The sequence below is a fragment of the Toxorhynchites rutilus genome, chromosome 2, assembly GCF_029784135.1.
Source record: "Toxorhynchites rutilus septentrionalis strain SRP chromosome 2, ASM2978413v1, whole genome shotgun sequence".
NCBI classification, from domain to species: domain Eukaryota; kingdom Metazoa; phylum Arthropoda; class Insecta; order Diptera; family Culicidae; genus Toxorhynchites; species Toxorhynchites rutilus.
Genome location: NC_073745.1, coordinates 27,147,087 through 27,170,811, shown reverse-complemented (window position 1 = coordinate 27,170,811; position 23,725 = coordinate 27,147,087). Strand labels below are relative to the sequence as shown.

At 39.2% G+C, this 23,725-nt stretch overlaps 1 protein-coding gene and 1 pseudogene across 6 annotated transcripts in view; one reads left to right on the top strand and one right to left on the bottom strand.

Moving 5' to 3' along the window:
- The window catches only part of LOC129771811 (insulin-like growth factor 2 mRNA-binding protein 1), a 280,305-nt gene that overhangs the window by 181,772 nt on the left and 74,808 nt on the right, over nucleotides 1-23,725 (top strand). The window lies entirely within an intron of this gene.
- LOC129772384 (U4 spliceosomal RNA) lies at nucleotides 12,707-12,903 on the bottom strand (annotated as a pseudogene).

Genomic DNA, 23,725 nt, shown 5'->3' with positions numbered 1-23,725 from the left:
TACAATATCCATATCTGGTCGCGATATACGGGTTCTGAGACTAAACACTTTCTATCTGATGAGCAAACTCGAGCCCAATTTAAAGTTTAAAAAAAATGAATGAAAATTTTGACTTGGTGTTGTCAGTTAATCAGTTAATGAACAGCATCAGGATTTTGACACCGCCTAACGTAACAGCCGGTCAGCTTTGAAAAAAGTACTCGAGAATAGATTCACAAGTGATATTTTGATATGAATTTAAAGATAACGTAAACGGAATTCGGATGAAAATAATGGGAAAATCCCGGACAATGTTGAAAAAATGGAAGAATTTAATACAAATCGTTGCTATCAATAAGGCTATCATTTTTATCCAAAAAAAAAACCACGAAATAGAAACAAAATTGAAAAGAATTCTAAGCGAAAAAATAAAATTTTCTTGGTATTTTTTTCCAAGAACTGGAGGAATGTCCACGTGGACAACAGGGGGAGGGGTATAAGGAATGTCCACGCTTGTCCACGGAGGGGGAGGGGAGTGTCTAAAATCATGCTTTTTCATCATGCTGCAGTGGTTTTCGCTATAGTAGAACGGGACGATATATGCGATTCAAACTTGTATGCTGGCTTCGAAAATGGTGTGCGATGTTTGATACAGTTCGGATGTGCAATCAACAGTCTTCGTTCCTCTCTTGGTTTAATCACTTAGTGTATTCGATATTGATCAAAATCCAACACTGCGACAATGTTTTGAGATTTTTCTTAACTACATTGAAAGAATTGCATTTTTCTTGTGTGATTATCAATTTTTTTGCTTGTCGTGGCCTTCGAGGTGATCGACACTTTCTCAATTCTAGGAATCGATTCGGTGGTAAATGTTTACGTACTGAGCAGGCTTCCATTGGATGTTGAAAAAAACTCTGGGCCGCTGAACCAAAACTCTTCGGATTCGAAGAATGTGCTACTTCACCTTTTCGTAGGATATTCGACTCGTCTCCTGAATAATTTCGCCAACACGTTAAGCTAACTAGTGTCGTTTCACCCAATAGGTGTTTTCTGTTTTCTGATTCAAGCTCTGCTTGAAATTTTCCCCTTACTAACATCCGGAAAACGTGTTATTTTGATGGCATAATTCACAAAATCGGTAGCATACCGTTGTATTGAAACCACCCACAATATCCGAACGATTGGCTATTTAAGCTTGCGTAGAGACAATTGGCGAAATGATTGCAACTCATGATAAATCCATAAAATTCAGCCAAATGCCTGGAAACAATGGATGATGCATTTTTCCAAATAAACGACGGGGCCGAGCAGTGATTTTACGATAGTCGGCCGCGGCGCTCGAAAAAGCGCACAACAATTGATCGTTGATCTTTCCCAACTTTTACGGCGTTTCAACCGGGCCAAGCACTGTTCTGCTGGCGGCCACCGATGCCACAAGTCATTACGATTCTCGTCGCTTTATGTGTTATTATTTTCCTCTTCCGCCACATCACGCGGAATCGCATTCCGGCGCATCGTGATCCCACGAGGGGCAAACTACCTAATCCACCGGTTCCAATTCCAGTCCGGCCAGACAGACACACAGGTAGTGTGTTATGGCGGAGGTTCATCATCTACAGCGCACCGTCCGCTGGCTTTCATTCATAACTTTCGGCCGACCTGTGGTCTGGGGCCCCGGGGCCGAGCGTTTATTGAGCTGCGGCCTGTTAGCGTCTCGGTTGGAACCCATTCAATAAAATATGAAACGAAAATATGCCACTTCAGAGGCACCCACCACAAGCGAGAGAGCGGGAGAAACGCACCGCGGCAGCAGCGAACTGGTTGAAGCCATAATTAGCGTAAAAAATCGTTTTAGCTGGCGCGGATGACGACGACGACGACGACGGCGGAGTTCGGCGTGAAACAACCGCCACTCTCTTGTGCAAGTCATCAACCTTCGCGCAGCCACAGCCAATCGGGATCCCGCCAGACGGAGCGAATCGCCCCGTCTTCACTCCACTCCGACTTCTACCGGTGGTTCTACTACAGTTCGTGACGGCGGCATTCCAATTAGCCCCGATCACAAAAAAAAATATCAAACCGTTCGCACGCTGTTTTTTCCTTTCTTGTTTTTCCTCCAAACTGTTGATTTGGGGGGAGAATCATCTAACCTGTGTGTGTGTGTGTGCAGAGCCGAATTTGGGCTCGGGAAAAATATCTCTCTTATCCATGCTGGTGATGCCGATTTCTTTCGACTTTCTTGAGAGTTTATTAACTAGAACTATGAAAAATACATGACAATACAATTAGTTTTGACTGGAACAGTGTTACTCTAGTTTCGTTTTCTCATCCTGTCCACCAGATCCTGAGGTGTTGTCCTGACGGACGAAGCTCACCAACGTGTATTGTTTCTATAAAAAAATTACATAGACGTATTTTCGGGATAGAGGCTAAGTGGTTTAGAATGTTAAATGGAAATGGAATTCATATATGATGTATTTTTGTTCTCTAGAAAAAACTAATAGCGGTTTAAATTTAAGTAGCGGTTAGCCATGATTTCTTGAATAGGTACATACAGGGATGTACCTATTCAAGAAATTGCCTTCACTAAAACCTGGTAATACCATCCAAATCTCGCTACCGCTATAATTTTTTTTCAAATTACAAAAAAAAAGTAAATTCGGCAATTTTTTTTCGTGATTTTCGTGAAACTTTCTCAATCAATCAAATAGAAAGCCAAACAAGATCCTATGTGGTATTTAGGGGTACAAAAGTTAGTGCCCAAAACAACAATCTCGATCTGAGAGTTCAACGCTCATTGCATTTGTGGACAGAAATTTTCATGCTCTCGAAATCATGGTGCTGCGGAGGTTGTGAATCGAATGAAAAAAAAAATCAAAAAACGTCAAATTTCCAATGCATTTTCCCAGATTGTACCGATATATTAGCTCAAACCGAAGACAATAGGCCCTATTCTAGAGTCGTGTAATTCATCTTGACTCGTCTCGGCTACATTCAGTGTCGAATCGAGCGGAGTATCATATTCCAGAAGACGACTGTCATTGAAATGTGGGAAGATGAGATGTAATTTTTTCATAGATATGAACAGGGATGGAGATAATTTACAGATATGGAAACAGGTGGGGACACGATTCATTTTAAGAAGAAACAAACCAAACATAGACCAAACATCTCTAAAGTTAAACAATTGAGACTCTTCTTTCTCTCAGTGTCAAAATCTTGAAAACAGTGCCACAAATTATCAAAATTTATTCACAAATGAAGGAATTACCTTTTTCCCAGTGTCGGATGATTTTTTTTCGGTTGACACTCAACACCATATCAGTTATAATGAGTAGAACACAAGAGTCGAGACGCGTGAACTTTATCTGGTGTATTTAACGAAAACAGCATGAACGAATTTCGCAAAGCCTGCATTCAGGCACTTTAATTAGTGTCAATAATTTCAGGTGATTATCACGAACGTTGATCTTGTCCGCTTGCAGTGGATTTGCATTATAAACGTGTTTGATTTTTTGACGTGGGACTACGTCTAACCGGTATATATGGAGGGTAAAATGAAAACCTAAACACAGAACATGCAGGAAAAAATGAAAGATTTCGAATGCTTATAGCTCGAACATTTCGTACTGGATAGGAGAGATGTTTGCATCACTTGATAGGGAATATTTTTACGCATCTATCGCAACTAACAAAATGTTGTTTTTCATTAGATACACAATTGAATAACTGTAAAATATTAGGCGTTATCTAAACGCCCTAACTGCATCGTTTTGATTGGCCCGATTTACGGTTTCCATAACACAGCCATCTAAACCAAGCAGCCTTGGGGAAATCGGCATTGCAAATACATGAAAGTAGGGGGACTTTTGTTCTCATCGAAAAATGTTCCATAACACAGACTTTAAAACCAAGCAGCGAAATCGGCATTGCAAACACACGAAAGAGCCTAGAGGCGAGTGAACTGAAAAGTTTAAACCCTCTTAAAGCCAAAAAGAAGAAAAAGAACACACGAAAGTAGGGGGAGCTTTTGTTCCCACCGAAATGTGTTCCCTAATAGAGATTTCTAAACCAAGGTGCCTGGAGAAATCGGTATTTCAAATTCATGCAAGTCGGGGGTATTTTTGTTCCGACTGGAATGTGTTTCCCTAACACAGACTTCAAATCCATGAAGCGTGGGGAAATCGGCATTGCGAATTCATACAAATCGGGAGTATTTTTGTTCCGATTGAAATGTGTTTCCCTAACACAGACTTCAAAACCGAGGTTTCTGGGGAAATCGGCTCTGCAAACAAATGCAAACTGCGAGTACTTTTGTCCTCGCTTGCCTTTGTGCAGAGTGGAATATGTCTGTCCTAACATGATCTTCTAAACTTAGGAACCTGGGAAAATCGTGCAGCCACTAGAAGCGAATGAACTTCCCAGTTTCAAGCAAATTCGAGATTCGAGAAGTATGTACACTTTTGGGATATAAACTTCAGAGGGAAATGTAAAATAAAATAATCGTTTGATAATTTTTTTTTGTCTTTATCGGAAAGATTTTCAGCCTTAGGCTGGTTCATCAAACGTTTGATAATTCTTCCGTACATATATTTTGTTCTAGTCATCATACCAAACGTAAAAGGTCCGTCATTAAATTTACTTGTAAGGAAGAACAATCAATCACAATAAATGAATTGACTTTACACGGCATTTGTTAATTTTTTTCACTCACAGAGCAAATATATTGAACTCAATTGAATTTGGAAACTGTTCCATTCAATCAAGAATTTAATCAATACAAACGAATGATTGCTAGTTCCACGTGTACCTTGCGGTTATATCATAGATATAACCCACTCATTTTTTTATATTTAGAACAAAAGAAAGAACCAGGAATCCGGAAAAGGTAACATTAGTTTTCGTTGAGCGTTGACCGTTGTGCGGTGTTGAGCGGCTGAGTAAGGTTTAGCGTTGAACGGCGTTGAGCGTTCCGTTCCTTTCCGTTCCTACCACACAATGTGATCAATATCGTGATAACCTATACCGCAAACACATAAGTTACTATCACTAATATTAATTCGGAAAAGATGTGCATTCGAGGAATAATGATTAGACATTAGTCTGCACACTACCCGTATGAAATCACGAGAATAATTATATCCTTTGAACCATGATTTGAGGGAAACTTTAGGAATGATAGAATACAGCCACCGACCTTTATCACTTCCATTCCAACTTGTCTGCCAAGATTCAAGTGCACGTTCACGAGGAATATTGAGATATTCATCAAAAGTAATGGGCGTATGAAATAAGACTCCTTCCATTGCGCCCTTTTTAGCTAGAAAATCTGCTTTTTCATTTCCTGGTATCGAACAATGAGAGGGAATCCATACAAAAGTGATATTAAATGATCTACTCATCAAAACACTTAAAAGCTGTTGGATTCCAGACAAGAAATACGAAGAATATCTAGACCCTACCGAACGAAGTGCCTCTAAAGAGCTGAGACTATCAGAAAAAATGTAAAAATGTTCGGGTGACAAGGACTGAATATGTTGTAAAGCAGTGTATATCGCAGCCAATTCCGCAACAAACACCAAACAAAGTAAACTAAGCTTACGGAATGTGGAGAAGTCAATATTAAATACCCCAAAGCCTGTGGAACCATGAAGACTGGATCCATCAGTAAAAAAAGTTTTGGTTGAGTCAATATGATTATATCTTGACAAGAATATTGCAGGCATAACTATTTGGCGGAGATCACCTGAAATACCACTAACATAAACTTTCATTGTCAAGTCAAAATTAATAGAAGGATTGAACAAAATTGAAGGAATGGATTGGAAACCAGATGAATCCGATGGGCTTTCCAGGGTCAGAAATTCATGATATAGTAACATTCGCTTAGATTGAGTACCTAAGGTTAGCATTTTTTCAAAGTTTGCTATCACTATCGGATTGAGTGTTTCACAACGTATCAAAAAACGGAATGATAACTCGAAAAAGCGCACAGAAAGAGGAAGGATGCCAGCTAAAATTTCTAGGCTCATTGTATGCGTTGACTGCATACATCCTACAGCAATACGCAAACAGCGATATTGAATTCTCTCCAGTTGCAGAATATGAGTACGGGCAGCGGATCTGAAGCAAAAACTTCCATACTCCATAACAGATAGAACGGTTGTTTTATACAACCTAATTAAGTCGTCAGGATGGGCCCCCCACCAAGTCCCTATTATAGATCGATGAAAATTAATTCGTTTCTGACATTTTTGTTTCAAGTAGCCTATGTGTTTACCCCATGTGCCTCTGGAGTCAAACACAACTCCTAAATACTTGAATGACAAAGAGAGCCTAATTGTTCTACCCAAAAGTTTAAGTTGCAGTTGAGTAGGATGGTGTTTTCTTGAAAACATAACCATCTCTGACTTTTCAGTAGAAAACTCAAAACCCAATTTACAAGCCCAATCAACCAAATTATCAAGAGAAATCTGCAAGGGATTATACAGATCAATACTGTCTTTGCCCATTACCGACACTACGCAATCATCTGCATATTGTCTCAAAGTACAATTACCTGATAAACAAACATCAATGTCATTTACATAAAAGTTGTAAAGGATTGGACTAAGACATGAGCCTTGAGGGAGACCCATGTAGCTAATTCGTAAAACTGACGAAGAACCATGGGAAAAACTCATATGTTTTTCACGCATAAGGTTAAACAGAAAACTATTTAATTTAGGAGAAAACCCATTTAGATGAAGTTTTTCAAAAAGAACCTCAATGGAAACTGAATCAAAGGCACCCTTGATGTCTAGGAACACTGATGCCATTTGTTGCTTTTTACTCAAGGCGATGTCAACCTCTGATGAAAGCAGAGCAAGACAATCATTAGTTCCTTTGCCTCTACGAAACCCGAACTGCGAAGGTGAGAGAAGGTTGTTGGATTCTATCCAGCTGTCTAAGCGACTTAGAATCATTTTCTCTAATAATTTGCGAATGCAAGAAAGCATTGCTATTGGTCTATAAGAATTATAATCAGACGCAGGTTTACCAGGTTTCAGAATAGCTATAACGTTGATCTGTCGCCACTCATGTGGAACAACGTTCTGCTCAAGAAAAACATTGAACAATTTTAACAAACGTTTTTTCGCATTATCAGGAAGGTTTTTCAATAAGTTGAATTTGATCCTATCTGACCCCGGAGCCGAATTGTTACATGACAGAAGCGCAAGCGAAAAATCAGCCATACTGAATGGAGGAGCAATATCATCAGATGCCTCCAGGAAGGGAGGTGGAGCGGGGGCTGAATCTGGGCATATCTTCTTGGCAAAGTCAAAAATCCACATTTCAGAATATTCAATCTGTTCATTTGAATGAGAAGAATTTCTCATTTGTCTGGCAACTCTCCAAAGAGTGCTCAAAGAAGACTCTCGGGAAAGCCCATTCACAAAATTACGCCAATAACCTCTTTTTTTGGCTTTTATGAAGCTTTTGAATTTACGCTCCAGATAAATGTAATTGTCGTAACGTTCGCAGGAACCCGATTTACGCCAATCCTTGAACGCATTCGATTTTTCTTTATAAAGATCTGTACAATCTTGATCCCACCACAGATTAGGAGGACGACTGCGAAACTAATTCCCAGGAAAACGTTTCGTCTGAGCATCAATAGCACTATCATGAATTAATCCAGCTAGAAAATTATACTCTTCTAACGGGGGTAACTCATGAACTAATGCCACTGATTCTGAAATAATTGAAGAATATCTCTTCCAATCAATGTTTCTAGATAAATCATGCTGAACATTCATAGTTCCTGACGATTCAGAATAATTCGAAATAGAAACGGTGATTGGCAAATGATCGCTTCCATGTGAATCTTGGATAACCTTCCAATAACAATCTAATGATAAAGAGGAAGAACAAAGGGATAGATCTAAGCGACTTGCGCGGCCTGGTGATGGAGCAATTCTTGTTATATCACCTGTATTCAAGATTGTCATGTTGAATTCATCGCATAGATCATAAATAGAATTAGCTCTGCGATCGTCAAAAGACTCACCCCAGCCAATTCCATGTGAGTTGAAATCTCCTAAAATAAGATGAGGTTGCGGTAGAAGCTCAATTATATTCACAAGGTTTCGATAATTAAGCATTGTACTTGGAGGAATATAAATAGAAGCAATGTACAAATCTCTACCCTTGATACGTGCCTGACACGCAAGAATTTCAATTCCTGTGACTAAAGGCAAGGAAATCCTGTAAAATGGATAGCATTTTTTAATACCTATGAGAACTCCTCCATAGGAATCATCACGGTCTAAACGAATAATATTGAAATCATGGATGTTTAACACATTGTCCGAACGAAGCCATGTTTCAGATAAAGCAAACACATCACAATTCAGAAAATGGAGCATTTGCTTGAAAGAGTCAAGTTTTGGTAGAAGACTTCTACAATTCCACTGTAAAATAGTAGATTTCTCTGACTCATTCAATAAATTAGGCATCGAAATTAATGAAGGAGAGGAGGGGCCACTTTGAAACCATTTGCTTAGCTAACTGACTGATAGTAGGGAACCAAGCAGAAATGAGACATTTCATTGAATCTGAAATTCCGAAAATATCAAAGATCCATCCAACAATCGAAGAAAAAGAAATACCTCCTGTAAATGATTGGGGTTCAGGAGCCGATTGAGAAGCGAATCTGGAATGACTTGACAATTCAGGGAAATGAACGTCATAGTTAGAGGGTCCCCAACCAGGAGGGTTATTATTGGAAGGAGCAGAAAAATGAGAAGAAGCTTCTGGTTGATTAGAGGATAACCCTCTTTTTTTAGCAGGCTTGGAGGAGGAAGTATTTTTTCTCTTTCTAGCTCTTCTCGCGATTATTGGATCGAAAGTAGTATCCGATTCATCATCCTCTGATAAAACAGAGAAACGATTTTCTGAAACCTCGGATACCTGAGGTGAAGCTGCCTTAAGAATATCAGCAAAGGTTCGCTTAGAACGATCCTTAAGTGATTGTTTAAGTTTAATAGAACGGGATTTGTATTTTGGACATTCCTTAACTGTGTGAGGAACACCTCCACAAAGAATGCATTTATCAGCATCCTTATTGCAAGTGCTTTCATCATGGTCGACTCCACATTTAGAACATTTAATTTTATTGCAACAGAAGGTTTTAGTGTGACCTAACTGTTTGCAATTAGTACATGTCATAATTTTGGGAGTAAATAATCGAACTGGAAGACGAAGCTTATCAATGAGCACATAATTTGGAAGAGCTGTGCCCTCAAAGGAGATTCTGAAAGAACCAGATGGGAGATATTTCTTTTCGTTACCATCCATTAAAAATGTATTCAGGGATCTTACTTCCAAAATTTTTACATGAGGAAGTTTTACATCATGAAAAATACCCTCTGCGTTTTCGAAATCTTTTAGTTGGAGAGATTTTTCCGAAACCACACCATCGATTTCAACAATGTGTGCCGGAATATACACTCGATATTCATCAGTGAACAAAGAATTATTAACAATCGCATTAGCGTCATTGCAATCCGAGAGCACAACACGAAGTTTGTCTTTATTCACTTTTGTAATTTCCAAGACACTTGAGTACTTAGACTTCAAGTCTTTGCAAATTTGGGTCACCTTTAGGACGGAAGAATACCACCCAACGTGTTTTCGATGATCCCGAAACGTTCTGGTATTGTCGAATTCGAGAAAGATTCTTGGAAGGAACATTCTCAATGATTGAATGCTGAAGAGAATTAATTGGATTTTGAACCGAGGTGAGTGAAACAGGATCATTTGTTGGATGTGTAGAATTTTTTGTTGGGTTGGGTGTCGAATTTGACAGTAATTGATTCTTCTTTTTCTTTGAAGGACGAACTTCAGAAAAACAATCATGAGGAGTATCTACGATGGTCATATCAACATCGGAGGATTCGTTCCCCTCCATTTAGAAAAATTTGTGAAACAAAACTGAGAGTAGAAAGAGCATAAAACGTCTAACACGCACAGAAGTTAAAATAATTATATATGTATTAAAAAAAAAAAAAATTAATAAATAAAGAAACAGATAAATAGAATAAAACAAAACAAAAACTTAGCTGCTTTATATTTTCCAGTGGCAAGAAATCTTCAAAAATCCTGTTCCAAGGTTCAATACAGCTTCACACACCGAAAGTACTTGAAAATGCAAAAATCGAATATCTTCTTCGGGGAATTTCACTCGCTGAACAAATGGGTCCAGTAACTGCACTATTTCTTCCGGAAAAGGTTTTCAAAACGCTGAAATGTCTTAGAGAAAGAAAAATCACAAAGAAAATCTGAAATATTCGTTATGATAAAAATTATACGTCACCTTTATTCCACGGCTTGCTGATGTATATGTCCCGTGATATCAATATATTGCAAAAATTTTTATTTGGCAGACTGTTCAAGGATGCTTCTAATGCATCCAAAGATTAATACGTTGAGCTGGTTTCATCGCACTGACAGTGTCAACTGGAAGCGACAGCAACAAAACTGGAAAATGATTTTTATAAAAGTCCCCTATTGATCAGCAGGGACCAACGTGAGTCAGACGAAAAGTTCATCTTTGGTCCCCTAGCTCGGTCAGGGATTAACGTTTTAAATAAGCCGGAAGAACTAGTGTATACTGGACAGGAAGAGGCAGAGTTGTTTGATGAATTATCGAAAATGAAACGCTGGGCGGTCTTACGGAAGTTAGCCGGAACCTGAACCACGGCCGATCAAAAGATGTATATCGGCGTGTTATTTTATCTTTTCGTGGCTTTGGTGGTAGTCTGTCTCTCTATTATGGCCATTCGCCCAAAAGTTTTCTATCGGACGCAGCTGGGGAAGGTTGGTGGTCTTCGCGACAATGTTTATCTCCAGCCGATCCATCCTCCAGTGATCTTTTGTCATAATGGGCTGATCCCAGGTTCGGCATAAAGACCACATAACCTTCCCGACTCCGGCCGGCACTTCGTACTATATATCTCCCCGTTATCTTGGACATTCCCTTCACGTCTGCCAGAGAAGGACCTTCTTCGAGGACTTGATGTGAATGATATATTCGACATCATCGCTTACCTGGGGAACGTAAAGTACCCGGTCCCCTGCCATTCGTTGAATTCAAGCATCAAGTACGTCTCGTCTTTCAGTATGAGTACGAAAGAAGTTTTTCACTTCTTTCGCCGGAAAGAAGTTTTTCACCAGCATCTCAAGCTACTCCGTCTAGGGGATTGCCTGCTGCTCAGATACGGCCGGTCTCGTCTGATGCTTCCGCATCAAAATGTCCATTTTGGCCAAATTCTTCTTCACCGTTCGACCGGTTGCTTCGATCTCCCGGCTTAAGAAGCGGCAAAGAGTTGATATTGTAAGTACCAGATCGGCTGTATCTGCTTACACAAAATGCCTCAGGATGTCCAACTCTTTCGCTGTGGGGTGGAGCTTACAGTATGGAAAAATCATCAAGTTGCTTGACAATGCTGCTGCAGCGAATCAACAGTCTTGAATCATTTTTGTTGTAGACTTAATAAACGTAAGATTTAAAGAAAATTTGTTCCTATAAATTATCTTTCATCGCCATCCGAAATTAGTCCTTTTTTTTTGAATGCATACGTTAACACTAAAATCGATGAAATTCGAGCATTCCATTCGGTAATTTGAAGAAAATTGTAGAATTTGAATCGTTCTTGCCAGGCGTAAATACTCAGATTGAACGAGTGACTTTCGGGCGTAAACAAAATCTAAACCACCGAAAAGTCACAACTGAGTGCCGATGCTCAGAAAAAAATAATACTGATCAGTTTAGACACGCTAAACTATGGTTTATGTTCATATAATGTATATACATAACGTTTTGTTTTTTGTGTCCCGCGTTAGACCTCTGACTATCTGGTCACTTTATATTATAGTGACTTTCAACACTTTTTGGCTGGTTCGTCACTTTACTTGCATTTTTGGAAGAATGTCGAGCGTGCTCTATGCTCTTTTACTACCGCCATTTCGCTCAATGTTTCAATGAACCGGAAGCCATCATCTTCTTTTCCAAAATGGCATATTCGCCTTCTGCTGTTGATGCCCTTTCGTCCAATACCCGTATCGTAGGGGTTTTATATCATTGCTGGTCATTTAGAGCCAGTATCATTAAACCGGAAATCAAAACAAGATTATGTTCGTTTTCCGCTCGTCTGTTATTGTCACCCATTGCCCATATAATTGGTGTATGACATTTCCGGCCAATCGTGAGTAGAATCATAAAACATGGCAAGAGTTATACTATACATTCCATTGCCAAAGTCGCCAAAAACAAGAATTCTGTGTTATCGATTTCACTCTCAATTGGTTGACGTTGAATTTTATGCTTTGATTTTCACTAACACGCAATGATCTTCAATTTCGGCGTTACGAATATCATGACCAAAATGAAGATGCAAATGAAAAATGAACTTCATAGCAAGCTGATGTTGTTGTTCATTCCACTGGTGTTCATTGATATTGTTGTTTCATATTGATCGACTCTCGCTTGAGCAGTAGGTTATCAATATAAGGCAGGCTGAAATTCGCCGTATTTGAATGTTGTGAACGTGAATATTTTCGGCACTGCTTGAAACCATACGAAAAGGAACAAGTTTTATGTATCTTCTTATTTTATTGATCCTTATTCTTTCAGAATATGGTTTCATCACTCAGAAGTTTCGTTATTAAAGAAAAGAAAAATGATCCACGGATTGTTACGAAAATTACCATATCCATATGCATTTTTCTTAAAAACTATGGATGCGTTATACCTATGATATAACCACAAAGTTGACGTAGGACTGCCGTTGGCTTAGCAATCATTTGTGTTTTTTCAATTAGCAATAATCGCACTTCGAATGCTCCTCATTGGGTACGATATCGCCGCTACGCAGAGCTGTTGATTAAAATTTAGATGAAACTAGTGAATTAATGAAACAATTTACGAATTCAATTGCAAACAAATCCCAATTTAGGTCAATTCATGCATTATGATAGTAGTTATCGCAGCAAATAGTTATCAACATTTTGCCTAATCATCAAACGGAATGCGTAGAAGTTCAGTGAGAAAGGGCATGCAGTCTTGAATAACCGAGCCAAAACGTTGCATTTGTACCCGCTTTTGTAGACCGTGTAAGCAAAACGCATTCCACAGTGTAAAAATGCATCTACATACTATCTTCTACTTTTCCAAGTTTCTATATGAACTAGTCCATTCCGGTAATTCCAAAGTCGCCCACGACACAGTCTCCAATTGTTCTGAAAATCTGATCGAATTTAAACTTTACCAAATCATCCACAATATTCATCTTCTTCAATTACTTTTCAAATTCTTCCAAGCAACCAACGCAACAATTCTAAATTTTTTATTTGTTTTTCTTTCTTCTACAGGTAACTATTCCATCTTAGTTTCGCTAAGATGCTCATCGCATCTTTCGTCATGGTTATCGCTCGTTGAACGAGGGGTTCGACAACACATGGTATTATCTTTGTTCCCAGTTGTGAGAACATTTCTAAAACATCACATATTACTTTCAGCATTAGTTTTTCTCTAGTAACTTCCACCTCCGAAATTTCGTTTTGACCCCATTCATTCTATTCTTGCCTCGTTCGTGCTTCAGATCATGCCAATAGCAGCCGTAGCCGAACGAACTACTCAGATTAGACTTCTTTTTAGTAAAAAAAAAATACCACATTTCGCTTTTCTCCCTTCCAAGAAATATGTACTTTCTAGAAAATAGATACGGTTCTGCTTAGGGATATTTGTCAACATTCACTTTCCTCGCATTATTGGTGGAACTTCCAGTTTTGCTTTTATTTGCCGGCACAACAGCCGATTGTGGGTTGCCGTATTGCCCCTTTCATGCGTCTCTTTTTGTTGGGGTTTAGTTACCATATTTAAAACTTTTTTGAAGAAAATGCGAGTGACTTTCTCTGATCTCTCCGTTGTTGAACCAATTGGACGATTCGAGTAGCCTTCACACTTGAATGGCGTATTTCTTCGTCGTACCTCTTCCGTTAGCCTTTTGCAGTTTCTATCAAAATGATCTTCAACATAAGACCGAATGATGCTTTTGGTTCATAAGTGTAATAAGGTCATTCCCTTATATTTGATGCCGGACTGCAATGGTTAACTGAGTGTAAGGGTAAGTAGGTACAGACGGATACCCTAAGCTGTAATCCCAATGTTTAATCAGATAATGCTTTTTTAATCGCAGTAGTCATACAAATTTAAAATTAAGGACAACGAATCTAGGGTTTCAAAAAAAAATACTACAGATTGCTGGGTAAGACGGACACTACGATGGGAAAGTTATGAACTTACAGAGTACAGTTGCAGTAGGCTACGTATTCTTGGGTTTTCATGATTGATAAACGGTCGTAACAGTTCGGCTGAAAAGTTTATAAGGTAACACAGTAACACTATTTTTTTGCAAATTTTATTATTCAACATAATTACCTTCGAGGGCGATAAGCGATTATAGCGATCTTGCAACTTGATACCATTTTAATACACCCAAACTAGCGTTGGCTGAAAACACTTCATCTTTGGCAGAAATGATGCCATTTTGTGTGCTGAAGAGTCAAATGCGCAAATAATGAGCTGTTTTAATAGCTCAAAAATGGTTTGTATGTATGCGAGCAGACAACTCTTTCTGTTTTCTTTTCTCATTTCATTCGGGATTGTGCCAAAATAAGGTCCATACGACGTCAACGGGAATCGAACCAAGGCCGACTGGAATACAATGCTATTTCACCCGACCACGCTATCCATATAGCTGCCAGCGCTGTTATATAGAATCGTGATAATATTACACCTCATCATAAAATGAAGCTGGAAAGTGTTTTCTAAGAGGATACAGCAGAACATGAACGAAAAAATATCTTTCTCTGTCTGGGCCGTGTATTTGGCAAACTATACGAAAAGCTTTCATATGCTTTCATTTAAATGTGTCTTCTGTTTCGCTCGCTCATATTGGCTCTAGCATATATATTATACAAATTATATATATATATATATATATATATATATATATATATATATATATATATATATATATATATATATATATATATATATATTGGGGAGTAGAACATTTTCTGTTATCTTTCAGCTCATTTAATGTAATAAATCGGGATGCCATAAAATGTGCTAAAAATTTACTTTGGGTGTAGTACTCTTTCGGTGTTTCCTCAAAATAGGTCTCAGTTTCGGTAATCACTTCATTATCGATCTTAAATTTCTTGCCAGCGAGTATTCTCTTCAGGTCTGCGAATAGAAAATAGTTGCTGGGGGCCAGATTTGGAGAATACGGTGGATGCGGAAGCATGTAGAAGCCCAATTCATGCAATTTTGCCATCGTTTTCATTGATTTGTGATTTTTCCATTTTTTTCACAATCATAAAAGTTGCTTCACTTTCAATGCTGTAGCTAGCGAACCAATCGACCGATTGCTGTCAAATTTTGACACGTATCCATTGAAAGATGGTGCTTTGTGATAGTCAAGTAGATTTTTGCAAGAGGCGCCATCTAGACGTCAACCTTATGAACTTTTCCGAACTGTTATGTTGTTAAGGGTCAGTATACTTAGCGTAGACAGCTTGGAAGGGGGTGGGGTGTAGTTAGCAGATGGTCAAATGTTCACGGTCCTTACAAAATTTACAGAACAGGTATGGACAGTTGTCCACGCAGTGAAAGTAGGCAGGTCTGAAATCGCCAAAAAGAAATAATTTCAAACAGAAGTAATCCATTCATTCACGAAAGCAGACTTTGGAATGCAGCGCGGTGCTGATGTGCAACCTTTTTAGTGCAAGTTGAACTCTCACTCCTTGCGCACACATGCGCTCGGGCGAATCAACGCGCACCGAAACATAGTTGAAATGTTTTGTTGTCAACACCGTTCGCTTTAAGGTTCGAACATCCTTTCTGCACCGTATCCTTACACGGGTTTATATACCCAGTTCTAAACCGCGCTCGAATCTGGTTTGTCTGCTATGCTTACTCTGTTGAGTCATTTTCCATCACACAAGCGTATACGGTTGGTATGGAGGCGCGCTGTTGTTTTTATGCTTAGCTTAGAACGAGCGAAGACAAAAGGGGCGCTAGAATTTGATGTTTTTATTTATTTCTTTACTATGACTCTACATCTCATTGAGATTAGATCTTATTCACTACTTTTCACCAATAAACCCGATCAATGGCTGCAGTTCTGCAACTTCCGGCTGCCCCGATTCTTGCCAAGTCCTGCTCCACCTGGTCCAACCACCTCGCTCGCTGGACTTCTCTCCTTGTTCCTACCGGATTCGATGCGAACACCATCTTTGCAGGGCTGCTGTCCGGGAATCTTGCAACATGCCCTGCCTATCGCACTCGTCCAATTTTGGCGACTTTCTGGATGCTGGGTTCGCCGTAGAGTTGCGCCAGTTCGTGGTTCATTCTCCTTCTCCATACTCCGTTTTATTGTACACCACCGTATATTGTTCTGAGCACTCGGCGTTCGAAAACACCAAGCGCTTATGAGTCCTCTTCAAGCATCGTTCATGCTTCGTGCCCATAGGGAACAACCGGTCGAATTATGGATCTGTACATGGTACACTTCGCACGAGGTCGGAGTTTGTTGGACCTCACGGATTTGCGGAGCCCATAGTAGGCACGACTTCCATTGACTAGAATTTGATGTGTGTGTGTGTGTGTGTGTTTAAAATGAGGCAGGCATCACAGAAGTGAGAAGTGATGTTAAGTATCTGAATTATGCGCCGTGTTCATTTTGCGCTCACTTGTTTCTGAGTTTGGTGCATTTTGTACCAAGAGAGAATACGTGTTTGTTATGAACGCGCGCTGATGAAAATTAAATTCGAGCGCAGCGCAGCGTATGTTTTCTGAAGACTGCACGAAAGGAATTGCAAGCATATTGTCCATTCTATACCGATATCAGAATCAGAAAACTGAGGTGAACTTTCTCATCCTTACACAAAATGCGATTGACGTTCGATTGAGCTTGGACCCCTTCAAGATCAAATCGAAGCGTCTCTACATCGTGAGATAAAGGGTGTATCGTTTAAAATCCGCACATACACAAAATTCATTCTCAAAATTGGAGTTTTTACCCGATTATCACCAAATTTGCAGGGAGTAAAAAGAAATGGTTAAAGTTAGTTTTATCTCTTTTTTTTTTGTTTATTTTAGGCTCATTAGCATTTTAGCTGTGATAGAGCCGAATTTTAATCGTGTACATGTCACATGTTTATCATATCTATAATTAGCACATTACACAGTTGCCATTTTTCGGCGTTAGAGTATTCCCTTCTATACAATTGCATATGGTACATTCACACAGTAGCCATTTAGGCGCAAGAGTCTTCTTTCTGTTCATCCATTATCCAGTTAGACTGGACAGCGGAGACAGTTGATTGATCATTGTTGAGTTATTTATAGAACAGCAGCCCGATGTTTCTTGCGGAGCAGAGCAGTTGTATGGATGAATCGATCTTATTTCGACCGTGGATCGATCTCCATCGCTGATGATTGTTGCGTGGACGTAGTTATTCTGCAACAACACAAACCTTGGCCTTAACCCCAGCCACAAGGTTCTGCACGACCTAAGAAATGATATTTTGTTTGCATATATTTGGAATCGCGAATAACAAGATGTCTGATATTAAAAAACGGTTCGAAGAACGTCTGAATGCTGATCGGAAGCGAAGATCCGGAAAAAAAGCTGTCATGTCAACAAGAACGATCACAAATATTTGCATCCTATGGTTTCTTCATTTCTTCTACATTGATCACCAGTATTTTGCTATTGGGCACAGTTCCGGAGTGTTTGGGGAGTTCACGTCCTCCGTGTAGTGACATGATGCCAAATCCGGATATAAGACCGTCGATGCTATCGGACCGTCGTGAGCCTTCAGGAGAAGGGAAGCCGGAGATACTCTTCTAAGTACTCCTGTTCATTTATGGTGCTTGCGTATCGAAAGGTGTACTCCGCTCGCAGCAAGTATGAATCTCTTGCCAAAAGAACCCCTTCCCGTATTATTTAATACGTCACACATCAAGATATTTCACTACTCCGCTGAGCGTTCTAGCGAGTTATGCAAGTACACCTCGAATGAGACTCAATGTACGGGAAAGGGTTAAGAATTTCTCGACGAACTTTGACTTCTGCTGTGTCCGGAGGTTCTCGGGAACATCCAACTTATCTTTGGCAGTAACATACAGGTTTCCTGAAATCTGGTTGAACTTCGCCATCACATATGTCTCGTAAGCTATTACGCAGCAGTGTGGTTTCGTTAACTTCTGTTCGTACAACTACCGGGCACGGCTTATTTCAAGTGTATTCTGTTTCTCGTCACGGATTGGGGAGTTCTGAACCTTAAATATACGTAGTCCAGCTCGAGTTTTGCTATTCTACACGAAAGTCTTGCTCACATGCAACTTTTTAGCCACACCCCGAACTGATGCGTTCGGTTTCCGTTTAAGGGGTATTCTAGTGTAGAGGCACGAATTCGGGCGTTTTTTCGAGCTCCGTAAAAATAAAACAAAGAGTATTTTTACGATCCATTATATCATTATTTGTTCATCTGTCTTTTAACAAAAAAATGAACGGAAAAAAATTTTAATAACTAGAATAGTTACAAGCTGATGAAGTGAAGGGGTTCAAAAAAAGTTGTGCCACGATTCCACGAGTCCAGCCCTGAATCCAAGTCGGTTATGTCCAGAAAACTATGAAACGTTCTGGACTACATGTTTACAAAGTGTAGAAGGAACCATTTTGTGCCAAAAGCAGGGCTCTACATAGTCATAGTCAACTGAGGATAGTCAGCTGACTATTTGACTGACTATATCCGTAGTCAGTTGATAATGACTTTTGGCTTCGCTATCTCTATTTTTTAGTCGCTATCTCTCTCTACCGAATCGACTATATAATTTCATTCTTCCCAGTCAAATTGTCATCATTGCATTTGGGAAGTGACTTCCCCCAAAACGAATTCGTTCCTCTTTTTCTCTCTCCCATGTACGTGTGCATGCATCGATGTTTGAGTTCAACGTGATTTGACATACGCTACAGGTGAGCTAGATTCTTTTTTATTGTACACGAAATTTACTCACACGTATAAAATATCGTGCAGTGTGTGTGTGTGTGTGCGCGCTATTTTGCACTCTATTTACTAATACTAACGCGAGGATCTTTGTAGCAAACTTGATAAATGTCTAAGTTCGTTGTTTTGAGTTCACGATGGGTAAAAATTTAACCGTCCATTGATGGGGTAACTTTTTTTTTGCATCAGAAATCATGCTTTCGTTCCTCTTTATATGGACGTAGAAATAATATTGCGTACGCGGGTATACATTTCGTTCCTAGGGGAGTATAAATGTGGATCGAAGTCAGTTGAATGAAGAGGCAGATTTGTATTCATTAGTCGAGTCAGGTAAAATAACCACTGACTGGACTAGGTCACCAGTCATCCTCGCTAGTCAATGCTAGTCAATTCATTTTCTAGTCAAGTTACTTTTTGTTGTGGGCGACTGCCGAAGCAATTCTAGTCGAAGCGAAGCTGCTGAGAGTAGAGTTCATTCATTTTTCACCTTCGTAGATTTCGGGCCCTGGCCAAAAGCGATGAACCAATCAAATTCTTCTATTGGAACATTTTGGGCTATCATGAAGCACATCATTGGCAACCCAAAGTTATATAAAAGGGCTGGAGTTGGAGAAAATTTGGTAGAGTACTATTAAAAAAGAGGAAAAGTTTGTTGTGTTTAATTGGATGGGTAAAAAGAGTGGAAAAAAAGTGCGGGCGTTCGGATTGAGAGTGGAAATTGAATAGAATAAATTAAGCAAATCATAGCTAATTAGTAGTCTTTTAATTCCTTTAATTCCTGAAACTTCGATATAACGTACATTTTACCTCGATATAACGTACATATTTTCAAAGTGTAAAGGAAAAAAATGTAATTTTTTTTATGAAAGAACAATGAATTATTTGTATTGTGATGTTAAAACATGTTTTGTACTTTTAATCAATTCCGAAATACAACTGGTTTTGTGATTCCGGATTCTAAATGGATCTAAATGAATCTAAATAAAGCTTTAATCAACAGTATGAAGGGAAATAACATGAGAAAGGCTGGCTTCGTTTTCTGATTGAATTTATTCACAAACATTACTAAAACAACAACACAATAATGCATTATAGACTACGTTTGTGAGTTCTTTATTATGCTTCGGTATAACGTGCAATTCGATACAACTTACAATTTTGAAAGCGAAATGTACGTTACATCGAAGGTACTCTGTAGTTTTAAGAAAATCCGATAAAATTCGCGATTTTGGTGGGCAATATGTTCCCACAGAATAGTTATCGAATACCCCTTCACTGCCCATGATTGCATAGGAGACGTAATCGACAACACCATTAGTGTTGGGAAAAAGCATTTCTGTTGTTTTTTGGTCTACAACCATAACCATGCAAATTTCCGATGAAATGGTCTGTCCAGTTGAAGGATATGATCGGAAAAAAGAGGGCCTAGGTGATTTTGCGGATTTTAACATACGTTTTCCATTTGGAAGACGCTTGCGTCTATTTATGCCGGCAATCAATCGTTTCAATGAACATTTGTTCGCATAGCTAGACGTAATCACCAGGTTGCTCTGTTTGTAGCGTTAGTATTTACAATTCCGATAATAGTCAAAACGTCTCCGTCGGTGGTTTCAGTTGTTATCGGATAAAATCAAAAACGTTTGGAAGAAATTTAGTGAAATGTCTGGAAAAGGTGCTCTTGATTTGTTGCGAGTCTATGATGGTACTTTTTTCCTGAAGAATACTCTGTTAGGATTAGCAAAGTTAGCAAAGACCCCTCGACCGTTCGCCTAACGCATGCATTGCCAACATTTACACACAAGACATACAAAACAATAGTATTCCACACAAAGAAAAAAAAGGTTCCATTACAACAATAGGATACACAGAGTAAACACATAAGTTATTATAATACCCTAAAATTTGCATGCAAAGTAAGAATATACCTATTACATCTAAATTTATTCCTACTTATACTAAATTAAGTTGAAACCTAGGTTTCTTAAACGCAGAATAAGTCAAATTGTATTTGTTGCTGTTTGTTGTTATTTGTGAAGATTAAAAGTAAGTAATTGTCCATTGTTCTGTAAGCATATAAATTACAACAAATATGTTTACAGCTTCGAGCTAACTTTGAGCAAAAATCAAGTTTGCTTCGGGGAATCCGAATCTTCAGCAACAGGCAATATGCAATGTTGGTAATTTTAGCAACATTAAAGTGACCAGATGGTCAGAGGTCTAACGCGGGACACAAAAAAAACGTTATGTGAACATAACCCATAGTTTAGCGAGTCTAAACTGATCAGTATTATTTCTTTCTGAGTATCGGCACTCAGTTGTGATTTTTCGGTGGTTTAGATTTTGTTTACGCCCGAAAATCACTCGCTCAATCAGAGCATTTACGCGTGGCAAGCACGATTCAAATTCTACAAATTTCTTCAAATTTCCGAATGGAATGCTCGAAAATTCCAATTCATTTTTCATCGATTTTAGTGCTAACGTATGCAATCAAAAGAATGGACTAATTTTGGATGGTAATTAATAGGAATTTAAAGGAACAAATTTTCTTTAAATCTCACGTTTATTGGGTCTACACCAAAAATGATTCAAGGCTGTTGATTCGCAGCAACAGGACTGTAGAGCAACTTGATGATTTTTCCATACTGCAAGCTCCACCCCACAGCGAAGGAGTTGGACATCTTGAGGTTGTGTCCGCCAGATATAGCCAATCGGCTGGAGATAAACATTATCGCGAAGACCACCAACCTTCGCAACATTCCCCAGCTGTAGCCGATAGAAAACTTTTGGGCAAATAGCCAAAATAGAGAGACAGACGACCACCAAAGACACGAAAAGGTAAAATAACACGCCGATATACAATTCTTTCGTCGGCCATGGCTCAGGTTCCGGCCAACTTCCGTAAGACCGCCCAGCGCTTCGTTTACGATACTTCATCAAAGAACTCTGCCATCATCCTGTCGAGTATACACTAGTTCTTCCGGCTTATTTAAAACGTTAATCCCTGACCGAGCTAGGGGACCAAAGATGAACTTTTCGTCTGACTCACGTTGGTCCCTGCGGATAATAGGACACTTTTATAAAAACATTTTCCAATTTTTTTGCTGTCGCTTCCAGTTTTGACACTCTCTAAACAAAAAGCCCAATGTCGGTGCGATGAAACCAGCTCAACGTATTAATCATTGGATGCATTTGAAGCGCGCTTGAACAGTCTGCCAAATAAAAGTTTTTTTTGAGGTTCATCCGTTTAAGAAAATCAACATGATCAAATTGTGATATTGAAATATGTTGATATCGCGGGACATTTTCGTTTCTTTTGCCAAATGCGGGACGTTTCGCGGGACGGAATCTAACGCGAGACATTTTGTTGAAATGCGGGACAGTCCCGCGTAACGCGGGACGTCTGGTCAGTTTAAGCAACATGATTTACCGATATCACGATCAATCGCATAAAGATGGTGGAGTGACTTACTCCAACGGTATGAGTAAATGCTGAGTATGTGGAATAATTCAATGTTGAATCCGAGGAGTTATAATGCTAAGAGCCAATATTATTTTAATTTTACTACTGATCTGAATGTTTTATTATCTACTTGAAGATTCAAATGCAGAAATTTAGGTAATTATAACATTAAAAAACACAATTGCTTCTCTTTGTTCATCGTGTACAGAAAATAGTAATTATATGAGCTGCGTTTCAATGGTTTCTTATATTCATCTATTAGGAAACACTAAGTAATAAGACACTATCGTGACAGACTTGTTTGGACTCTACAAAGAATGTGATTCAAATGTAGATTTAGCTTATAGCACATAATACTGACAATTGTTGATTTTCGAACGATGTATGAAAGCTGTATGAAACTACGTCTGTTATGCGGACAAACAGTGATTTTTCGGAAACGTTTTTTCAAAACTGCTCAAATGTTTTCGAACAAAAACTTTTTGTTTGCATGTTGAGCAAACGTATTACATTGTGTAGAATGCGAAACAGCGAAAAAGTCGATTTTGCTCATTTTGTCGTTTATGTCTCCTTTACAAACATGGGCAGTTCAGGGGCCCATTCCTATTGCACGGAACGTCATCGGAAAGTAACGAAAGTAACGGCAGCGTCACGTCAAACATGCTTCCATGAAATTCTTACAGATCAACGTCACGGAACGGGACCATCTCGAGAGCGAGCACCAAAAGCTTGATTTTCTAGTTCACATTCTCGATCTGAACCTCCGATTCTTGCGGCTCGCAAGCCGCTTAAACTTGACCCGTTTGTGTGGCCAAAGAAGGGCGGAAGGGCGCTTCTTCGTTCACCGCTGAGAAATAAAGAAAAAGCTTCCTTCTCACGCTGTCTGCGTGATTCGCATCCACTCGGTGGAGTTGAAACAATGTGTATACACGAAGGAGGTAGATCGCCAGGCGAACGCACACACTTCGATCGCGTCTGGCTGTGTGGAACGAACGGAAAGTGGAACTGCTGATGGTGGAGCATACGACCCGGCTGCTGTGGTAGTAATCATCAGAAACATTCACACACGCTGCTGCCCGTCGCTGGTTTTTTTTTTGTGGATGGGGGTTCCTGGTGGTGACGGTGTTGGTGGTGATGTGTGGAGAACTTTTTTTTCCTGTC